Raw genomic sequence first — 9,902 nt, forward strand, 5'->3', positions numbered from 1 at the left:
TATGGTCTGTGAGGAGGCTGCTACTCTGATCCTTATGCTTCTGGGAGTGCTATGAGGGTGTCATGGTAAAAGGGCCCTTCTATTTAAGTCTTTCTCTGGTACCAGTGTGGCTCAGCCACCACTTCTGTTGGACCTGCCTTCCCCCACGTGTGGTTCTTCAAGGTCTAATTCATTGCACTCCACCTTCTCCCATGAGCGAGCCATATCCACATCATGCCCCCCCTCCCCGCCCTAGAGTTTTCTCTTAGAGTCAGGAAGAAACAGTTGTCCTGCTTGGGTTGCTGGATTAGAGGTATGCAGTATACCTTGCTTCCATGCCATCTTTCTTAGCTATGAATGAATGAGAGCTCAGATATTCTAGTAGAAGGCAGAGCTGAGAATTGAGAAGGGTGTGAAAGAGAGAGCTCTCTGATGACCTCACAGCTATGAGATCTGGCTTGGACTTCTCATATGTGAGGCAATGGATTCCTTCTATTTATTTTAACTCATGTACTTTGGCTTTTTTTTTTTTCCTTTCAGGGGTACCTTTCTACTGTTACACTTTCATGACAGGTGGATTTCTAGTTTTCCCAAGTTCAGATTTTCATTTACAGCAAATCACATTCAACTTGACTTCTCTAGGAATGTTGCCTGGAAGAGAATGTGGAGTTCTTTTTATATACAGGCAGAAGCCATCTTCCCTAAGAAATTCATAAGATACTCTGGACTTTGTTTCCAGTTTCTGTTTCACTCAAGCAAGGCCATAGGTTCTAGGGTCATACACGTGTGAGCCATGTAGAATTTGCATAACTATGAGGAAGAGTTCCTGGAGATTTCCTTTAACAAGGTTACACCACAATAGTAGTTAGTGGTCGGGGGTTGCAACTCTCAACATTGACATAGTTGCTATGACATGGGCCAGGGTATGGGCAAGCAGAGTGTCTCTGCTGCAAACTGAGCTCATCCTAGATCCTGAGAACTGGGTATGTGATGGTCCTTGATGGAGTAAAAGAGGAGAGAGTGTTTCCAAGGTCCCAATATGGCGGCCTACAGAGGTAAGTAGCTGAGACTAGGACTGTGGAAGAATGAGATGCCATGGTGGAGTGGCCCACATCTACTCTCATGTGAGAGTAGCAGCCTTCTGTTTGGTTCATTAGCCCTGTTCTATCACTGCCCACTGTCGTCTTCCTTTTGATTTTGAAGGGTCTATCCTGTCATATACCCTTGAAATACTGCATGTCAGGGGGACTGCCCATCCCAGTCTCCAACCTAGAGCCTTTTCATAATATATACAGCATGAATAAATGGCCCAGGAAACACAAGGACTCACTTAAAGGGCTTCCAAAAATTCCAAAAAGCTGCAATGCCAAAAGTCACCAAAGTGGGTGCAAGCAGTTTGTGAAGGGCAGGAGCTCATTCTCAGTGAATTTTGTTATGATCTGATGACACCTCTATCTGCTTCTGGTCTTTGCAGAGCTTTCAAGTAGTACCCAGAACTAATAACACAATATAGGTAAAAGAAAGGCTCCAGAGGTCATTGTCATGGCTGTAGTGGGTATGTGAGGTAGGTCACAGAAGATTTTAGAAGTCGGAAACATAAGCAACTGAGGAAAGAACAGTACCTAGTCTCAGATAGGCTCTAAATGGAGTCCTGGTCTGTCTGAAGCACATTTACAGCAGTTGCCCCAGCTCACGGCTTGCCAGGAACTGAGCAGTTGGTGGCCATGACAGTATAATCAAATCTTCCTTTGTTCTTCCCAAAATGGATGGTTGCTAGGACTTCTAATGGCGGCCATGTTTGGGATCTAGCTGGCAGTCATGTGGGGAGTTCTTAGAAATGGAAATTCTGGGAAGAGAACCCTTGTTTTCTTATTTTTAAAAGAGGTTCAAGTGTCTGGAGATTGTTTTGCTCCTATTTAACCTTTTGGAGTTTTCCATACCCTGCTCTTCTAGTTCCAGAATACTGCAAGGAACTTGAAGCCCCCCGGTCCTTAGTGTCTTTCAGATTAAAGTGCCCAGCTTTTGGACACCACAATACCCTTGGCTCCTGAGTTAAATTCTACTGAGATAAACAGGCTTGGGCCTGGACATGACTCTATAAAGCAAGCAGTTCTTCCAACCTTAGGAAGGTGGGACCATGGTTATTTCTGACGTGTTATAAAGATGCACAACCCTACAGTTAGAAGTGGTGTGAGAGGCTCAACACTGTGAAGATGCTTGCTTTGAGGGACTGGACTGTCCACTAGTCTGGTGGGTGCTGGGAATGAAGGTGCTTTGAAGTCACAGCAGATGTACTCTAGAATTAATTTTGGTGAATTCATTCTTTCCATAGTGAAGCCATTCCTCACAGCTTGTAAAGACTCTCTTATTGTTTCAAGAGACTAAAGTTCTAGTTTCTGTGTGGAGGAAGGTCATTCTCCAATCATGGTTGGGACCTGGGGACCTGCAGCTTCTAAAAACACTTGCCAACATCATCTTAGATTGAATATTTGAACATCTCCAGCAGAACCCTGTGCTACCTGTTCTTGGGATGGGGTGGTGGAGGATTTAAAGGCTACATTGTGTTGGTTCTGGGCTTCCTATATTCTGACTAGAACTCAGCATTTTGTGTTTCCTGGGCCATTTGTCTCCCACTTAAGATAACTTAAGAGTTTTCTGGCCTCTGAATACATTATTGCCTTCTCTTCCACCTCCCCGTGCCTTAAAAGCTGTCATGTAGATGAATTTTGAGAGTGAGGGAAAAACACGTATATATGAATGTTTACACTCCCAGCCCCCCTCAACTGGATTCTGTGTTCAGCAGGAGACCACTCCCTATACAGAGACGATTATTCACAGCATGGGATCAGTACCTCCATGACTGAATGAAGTCCCAGGTTTAGGAAGGACTTGCCCATTAACTAGTTATCAGTGGCTTATTGGGAGCTGATACAGCACATGCACGAAGGGGTTCCTAAGTATGAGCTGGTTGTGGCCCTTACAATGAAGTATATTCCCAGAGGTTACAATCTCTGTGCTGTTCCATTTGCTATGCCTACGACTGTGAACCTTGCTAATAAGAGCTTCAGAATAAGTTAGGTAAGGATAGTAGAACCCACGGGATCCCTTATCCACGATTGTGGGTGTACTGGCCAGTTCTGGGCTGCTGACTTGATAGAGATGTGTGTCACGCTATCCCTCCTGGATGCTTCTGTAGTCCCTTCTTCAGTTGCTTTTCTCTCAGTGTATGCAGACAAGCCAGAGTGCTAATTTATCTGACGACTCTTCCTTCTGTTTTTTTCCCCCCCACACACCCTAGTTGCCCTTTAGTGCTATTCCTTGGGGCTTTTCCCAGCCTACATTTGGGGTCTTCTCCTTGTCCTTGAGGGTGATGTCTGCAATGAGTGGAGAACTCCACACATCCCCCAAGGTACCTATCTCAGCTCTGATACCTTCTGGAGCTCCACTTAGATATTTCACATCCCCGGTGCCTACAGCAGCCCACTGGCTGCTCCAAGTCATGACCTCCCTGGACTCAACAAGTCACCAATCTCCATCAGCTTCTACCCCAAGTAAGATCCCATGGCCACACCAGAGCTACCAAAGTGGATCACCATTGTGTCTCCTTGAAACACCTGCCCAGTGATATTGCTATCTAGATTGCCAACCATTGAATGGTCCCAAAGACAGCAAGTATACCTAGGGGAGGAAGGATGGATGGTTATTTGGGGTCTTCGGAAGGCAACATGTGAACACGAGGGAATGTGCTGTGCCCTCCCCACACATGAACAGAGTCCCCTGAACTCCAAGGTAACCCATCCCTATTATAGATTTGATAGTCAGTCAAGGTGTTTATTTGTGCTGGTTTGAGCTTCTGAAGGCTGGCTATACCTTATAGCCTCACAAGCCAGTGCTGGTCTCAAAGGACACACCAAGAATCCACAAAGTTGGAGCTTTTGCCATAGCTCTTTATAGAAGTTCAAACAGAAAAAGATAATATAATGTTTAGGACTGAAGACTGAGGCGAGATAAAGACCAAGCAGAAGTGCTGGAAAATTCCATGTGAGACCTTCAGCCCCACTGCATTGGTATCTGTAATCCCCCTCAGGCAGTAAACCTCAGTTCTGAGTGGGATCGAGTAATATAGAGTGAAAGCCTGAACTGAGCCCTTTTACCTGTGCAGGCTCCTGCCACCTCTCAACTACTTGTGACCCAGATGGTGAGGTTGTCCCATTTACAGATGGGAAAACTGAGGCCCAGGAAACTTCTCTGAGTTTGCTTGAGTTGACGAGATTGCCTACAGTCTTTTCACTGTAGGCTGACACTTTAGACAATACATAGTAATAGACTCTAGAGACCATTTCTTGAAGAAGAGGGAGTGCTACCCCATCAGCTGGATCTTGCACAGAATGTCAGACACGTGGGAGTCCAAGGGGCAAGAGTTAAAGGAGCTACCATGGTTCCCATATCATTTAAGGAAGAAATAGAGATTATAGATGCCTTTCTCCAGCTTCAGGAAAGCGCAGCACCATCTAGATACCCTCAAGGGCTAAAGAAGTAGACAGGCTGATGTCATTGCTTTTTGGGTCAAGATTACCACTGTAGACAAACAGCACACAGCACTAAGTGAATGGAGGGAGAGAGCTTAGGGAGCTTCAGTACCAGCCTGAGTTACTGGAGATATCTAGGTGGGTGCTAGAACAGTTTATGGAATATATACATGGTGACTCGTCACAAAAATGCTAGTCCTGGACTGCCTGTGGGGAGCCAACTTGGATCTGACCTCTTGAGACCTGGCAACTGGGTATCTCTCCGTGTCTCTGACATCCCTGCCTTTCACAGTCAGTGGTCTCAGGTCACTCACCACATTTAACACTGACAGGACATACCCAGACGTGTTTCAGTGTCTCTGCATTACCCATCTATGCTAGCTACCATAAACAATTGGAATCTACCCTGTTGTTTGTGGACACCAGATATATGTGACCATGGCTGCCACAAGCCCACATGTGTGAGCTTAAAACCACCACACAAGACTCTCCTGTTTAAACATAAAGGCCTGATGGATACCCATAGTCCGCTGTGTGGAGTCATCTAATGCTGCCATCTCCTCTTAACTGGGCTGCGACTAACATCCACTGCAGTTCTCCAAACAGCTTTTACTCACAGGGTACCTCTCCTTGAGTTTCTCTCTCACAGTTCATAAGAGACAAGCAGGAGTACTGGCAGGGACTAGTTCAGACGAAGGGGATCCTGAGCTTCTGACAGTGAGACCTTGGGTCCCACCTCCTAAAAGTGTTCCAACCCAGGAATCTCTGTATATGGCCTTCGTAAGGCCCTATGTCAGAAGCATTTCAGATATGAACATATATAGTTCTTACGTACGCCTAGCCAAGGTGACACAAAACTGATACTTGCAAACACTTCCCAGGGCCCTGTGAAACTAATTCTTTTTTTTAAAATAGTGTTAAGACTCCCTTCCCAACTGCTCCACACAAGCATTTCTCTATCTTCATATTCTTGCGGTAGCTGTGTAGTAAATAGCAGAGAGACTTTGGTGCCTGTCTGAACACTGCCAATTCTATTCTAAAAAGCCTAAAATGAGGAAGAAAACTCCTTCCTTCTTCCCTTCAAGATGACTTATTCTAGTCAGGTGATGGTGGCAGCGGCGGTGACAGCACACACCCTTAATCCCAGGCAGAGGCAGGTGGATCTCTGAGTTTAAGGCCAGCTTGGTCTACAGCATGAGTTTCAGGACAGCCAAGGCTACATAGAGAAACCCTGTCTTGAAAAACAAACAAACAAACAAACAAACAAACAAACAAACAAACAAACAGAAAGATGACTTATTTTGGCTTCTTCTTTCAGCTCAGCTGCACAATGGTGATGCCTTGTGGCAGATTTTTGTATTTTGTCATTTTTCCAATCCCAGCTGCCCATCCTTTGCAAGTACAATTCTTTCTAAGAAAAGACATCAGAAAAGTGGGATAGGGAGGAGACTGAGGGCAGGGTGGTTGCCACGTGGATGAAACTTTGTGCAGTATGAAGCGTATCACCTATTGAGTCTCCTGTAGTAAGCACTGAAACAGCTTCCCCATTACCAAGTTCCAAGCGTGAAGAAAATCACACAGCTACTGTCTGGTGTCCAGTCACAGAGCACCTCAAGAGCCGGGTTTCTGGCTGTGACACTCCAATTGGCCATACTTGACCATTAGAAAAAACAACCACAACAAGGATAAATAAGGCAAGAGGTGGTATCTTTAGTGATGAGATCAAGAAAAGAACCATGTCTCACATTTAACCCTGAGGATCTTGTACCTGCCATTCTTTTGTGTATATCTATAGTTCCAGCTGGATCACTGGGTTTCATGCCTGAAAAAAAAACAAAAACAAAAAACCAAAACTCTGTTGTTTCACATTGTATAGGTCTGCTCCTGAGTTCTTTCAGTTTTTAGATGTCTGGAAATTTTCCAATTAAAAATGCAATATATTGGGGTTGGGGATTTAGCTCAGTGGTAGAGCGCTTGCCTAGCAAGCGCAAGGCCCTGGGTTCGGTCCCCAGCTCAGGAAAAAAAGAAAAAAAAAAGCAATATATTTTAAATTGGGGAGTTTTATGCTTATAGATAATTTCAGCCACAAATCATGGATTCCCCCCTTCTACACAGATTCTTTTGTTCTTTTTTTTTTTAAATGCTGTGGTGGATGATGGGCATGCACATTTAGAAGCTTTTTGGTTTGTTTTTTTTTTTTAAGATTTTATTTATTTCATGTATGTGAGCACACTGTAGCTATCTTCAGACATACCAGAAGAGGGCATCAGATCCCATTGGATCCCAGATGGTTGTGAGCCACCATGTGGTTGCTGGGAATTGAACTCAGGACCTCTGGAAGAGCAGTCAGTGCTCTTAACCGCTGAGCCATCTCTCCAGCTCCGATTCTTTTGTTCTTAGTAGCTTAAAACTGTTATCAACATATATTACTATGAGCTTAAGTCTATAGTTTACCTTAAGGTTCATTCTTGAGACTGAATTTCATGTTTTTGTGGTGCTGGGACTTTGCTCAAGTTAAGTAAGCACTTGCTCTACCACTGAGCTACATCCATAACCTCCTGTTTTTGGCAAATGCTAATTACATGTTTCTACTATTATGGTATCATATAGCATCATTCACATCTTAACAGTCTTTCATGCTCTACCCTTCCCTTGCAATCACTCAGCTTTTTAGAGTTTCTACAATTTTTTACTTTTCCACAGTTCATGTCATTGGGATCACACAATATGCCATAGCTTCTCCATATGAGTTTCTTTCATTTAGCAGTAAGCACTTGGATGCAGGAAAGATAGCTCAGCTGGTAAAGTGCCTGTCACGTAAGTATGAGGACCTCAGGTTAAATTCCCCAGTATTCATATAGAAAGTTGTGTAGTGAAAATTCTCAAATTTTGGTTTCTTTAAGAAACACAGAAATGTTATAATATTTTAATCCCAGGTATGGGGATGTGGGGCTGCTTTGGACTGACCGCAGCAGCTGACTATGATTTGCCTCATGCTGTAGCAGAGGCACTGTTTGCCGGCTCCAGAATGTTTCTGTGATTGTGTGACATCTGGGATTCTGAGATCTTTCAGAGGGCACATAAATGCTAGGGCCCAGAGAGGCAGTGCCGGTGGTTGTTGGTCATTTGGGGGGCTGTTTGCAGTTTGTTAGCAGTCATGCTCAAAGAAACAAGAAGAAAGAAATTAGATTCACAAATCCCCCTGCCTCCCTCCCTCCTTCTCTCCTCCTCCCTCTCCCTCTCTCCTTCTCCCTCTATCCTTCTTTCTCTCCTATCTAGTGATTCAGGATGATGAGGGTGCAGGGGGTAAAGGGTGGGATAAAGAAGAACCCACAAAGAGGCTAAGCCCAGCTACAAAGCTGGGTTAAACTCCAGGTTTAGTGAGAGACAATTGTCTCAAAAAATAAGGCAGAGAAAAATAAAGGAAGACATTGATCTCTGGCCTCCACGTGTATGTACACACATGTTCCTGTTACCTATTTACAAATGCATGCAAACACCATAGACACACAAATTTTGAAAACATAGCAATTAAGTGGGTAAGGTTGCTACATCTCTTTTCATAGCTCCGTAGTTCACTTTTCAGAAAATCCCTGATTAAAAAAGTTACGTGGCTATACCAGTTATTTATCACTCATCTATCTAATATTTTTGTTGCTTCTGATGTTTGATGATTACAAATGAAGCTGTTATACTATGTATTTGTGCTGGCTTTGTGTATAGTGGTAAATATCTAGGAACTCAAGTGGTGATTTTTAAAAACAGTTTTATGTATGATTGAATAGTCTTATATAGCCCTGGCTAGCCTTGAACTTATTACACTGCCAAAGTATGACCATGAACTCCTGATCCTTCTTCCTCTACCACCAAGTGCTGGGATTACACTAGTTTGTCATCACATCTTATAAGACTTTACTTAGTTCAGAAACAAACTGACAAACTATTTTCCAAAGCAGCTTTATTATTGTTCATTCCCACCAGCAATGAAGGTGATGCACTGTTGCTCTACGTCTTCACAAGCATTTGGTGAATTATAAGCTTTATAAATTTTGGCTATTCTAATAGGCATGTATTTATATCTCATTGTTTTATAAATCTGCAGTTAACTAATGACAAACTATGTTGATATGCCCATTTGCCATCTGTATGTTTTCTTTGCTGGGTCATACACTCATAGCTTTTACCCATTTCTATTTGGGCTGTTTATTTTCTTTTTGTTGAATTTTAAGGATTTTTAAAAATCCTTTATCAGGTATGTGTTTTGGGGATATTGTTTTCCAGTCTGTGTCTTACCTTTTTATTCTTCTAAATGTATGTTTTACAGAGAAACGATGCCAGTGTTAAAAAGATATATTTTACCTTTAAGTGTGTGAATGTGTGTGTGTGTGTGTGCGTGCGTGTGTGCAAGTGCCTGAGTGCCTGCAGAGGCCAAATGTCTAGGGTACTGGAAATCAAACTTTGAAGAAATCTGTCTCTATTATTTTTACATATGGATATGTAATTATTCCAGCACCTTTTGTTGAAAAGACCATCCTTTCTCCATTGAATTCTGTTTGTTCTCTTATCAAAGGTGAGTTTACTGTTTGTATAGCACTAACCTGTTGTATTTGATACCATTAATTTAACTCCCCCATATAACTCTTGATTACTGTAACTTTAATAGTAAGTCATGAAATCAGATGGTGTTAGGCCTTTCCGTCATTATCGTGTTATCTCTTTTGGGTTTTTTTGTCTTCCTACACAAACTTTAAAAAAATACTACAATCATTTTCTTGTCACTCATACCCCAATCCACTGTAGGCTGAGTGCCTTTCTTCAGATGTTGACTCAGGCATCCAGGCCCCTTCCATCTTCACACTACTTCCTTCAACATGCACCCTCCAAGCAGTGTAGAGATGTGCAGTCTCAACCATACAGAACAGGTTTCTGCTTCTCATTCAGAACTGTAAGACTAAAACTCAGAACAATCTTGACAGGTAGCCATAAAGATCACTTAGATGTTGGTATATTTTGTAGGTTTCTCAGAAATGGCCAGGAGAACTGCTAGCTCAAGGTTCGAGTGTGCAGAGGGCCATCCCCTGGGCCGGCCGGTCTGGCAGGGGCAGGGCCGGCCATCATTTGTGTTGTGACTCCTGCAGGCGAGTGGACCCAACCTGTCACTCCTACCTTCTCTACTGTGGGGCATAAGCGGAGGGCCACGCTCCTGCAGGCAAAATGCCGTTCTCCCGCCGACACGTCAGCATCCTCTCATATCACTAGGCCGGACATGCTCGGAGAACACGTAGCGACCACTGAGGCAGGGACACATTCATCCATTCTTCTCCCCCATATGACTCTGCCGCGGGTGGAAAGGGGCGGGCCCGCGGGCAGTGCCGTTGCCCCTTTAAGAGCGCC

General features: G+C 43.7%; 1 long non-coding RNA gene across 1 annotated transcript; it reads right to left on the reverse strand.

The window, feature by feature from the left end:
- Positions 1–6,194: 6,194 nt before the first annotated feature.
- LOC134486518 (uncharacterized) lies at positions 6,195–9,893 on the reverse strand. Its single transcript, XR_010065578.1, has 2 exons — positions 9,675–9,893; positions 6,195–6,330 (listed from the first exon to the last, which is right to left on the reverse strand). It is a non-coding gene; the product is annotated as an uncharacterized LOC134486518 (long non-coding RNA).
- Between the last annotated feature and the right edge of the window lie 9 nt (positions 9,894–9,902).

This window comes from Rattus norvegicus, chromosome 3 (genome assembly GCF_036323735.1).
Source record: "Rattus norvegicus strain BN/NHsdMcwi chromosome 3, GRCr8, whole genome shotgun sequence".
Taxonomy (NCBI): Eukaryota; Metazoa; Chordata; class Mammalia; order Rodentia; family Muridae; genus Rattus; species Rattus norvegicus.